Source organism: Mobula hypostoma, chromosome 14 (genome assembly GCF_963921235.1).
Source record: "Mobula hypostoma chromosome 14, sMobHyp1.1, whole genome shotgun sequence".
Taxonomy (NCBI): Eukaryota; Metazoa; Chordata; class Chondrichthyes; order Myliobatiformes; family Myliobatidae; genus Mobula; species Mobula hypostoma.
Window position 1 is genome coordinate 59,731,889 of NC_086110.1, and position 1,179 is coordinate 59,733,067.

The window sequence follows — 1,179 nt, forward strand, 5'->3', positions numbered from 1 at the left end:
TCATTGTAAGCATTTCATTGCCTGGCTCGAAGTCTGTCATTGTAACATGCTTGCAGACTGATTTAACAGATGTGCTGTCTTACTGAAGAATAATCACTGAGCAATCTCTGCACCCACTGTCACCGTTCTCCCTGACTTCCGCAATGCATTTCTGACCCCCTTTTTTTGGAGTGTACATGGAGTCATGGAGTTATACCTCACGGAAGTAGGCTCTTTGGGCCAAGTCGACCATTCTGACCATGGTGCTAATCCCATGGCTTGTGTTTGACCTGTATCCCTCCAAACATTCTCCATCCATGGTTTCAGCAAGGATTAGGTGGGCCGAAGGCTCTGTTACTGACCTGTATTTCTTTCTGACTCTATGGTTAGGAGGGATTTAGAGGGCTATGGTCCCCGTGCAGGTCGATGGGAGTAGGCATTTAGATAGTTCCAGCATGGACTAGAAAGGGCCTGTTTCAGTGCCGTACCTGTCTGTGACTCTATGTCTGACCAAATGTCCTCCATTTTATTGTAATTGTACCTGCTTCCACACCACCTCCGCTGGCAACTTGCTCAATGCACCAACCATCTTCTGTTTGAAGCATCTGCCCTTCAAAGATTAGATTCGAGACTATCTTTGTTTCCTCACATGTACATCAAGATATACGGGGAAATGCACCTTTTACGTTACTGACCAGCACAGTCCAAGGTTATGCTGGGGGCAGACCACAAGAGTCGCCATGCTTCTGGCGCCAACATAGCATGTCCATAACTCACTAACTCTAACCTGTACTTCTGTTTGGAATGTGGGAGAAACGGGAGCACCCAGCGGAAATTGACATGGTCATGGGGAGAGCGGAGAACAGGTAAACACAGGTCTCTTTTACATACAGTACTGTGCAAAAGTCTATAATTCAATTCATTATATATATAATGAATTGAATTTATTTTTTACATCCTTCACATACATGAAGAGTAAAAATCTTTACATCACGTCTCCGTCCAAATGTGCAATCATAGTAATTTATAATAAATAGAACAGTCAATGTAATATAGAAATACACTCAAATCAGCGTGAGTTGAACAGCCTGATGGCCTGGTGGAAGAAGCTGTCCCGGAGCCTCTTGGTCCTGGCTTTTGTGCTGCGGTACCGCTTCCCGGATGGTAGCAGCTGGAATAGATTGTGGTTGGGATGAATCA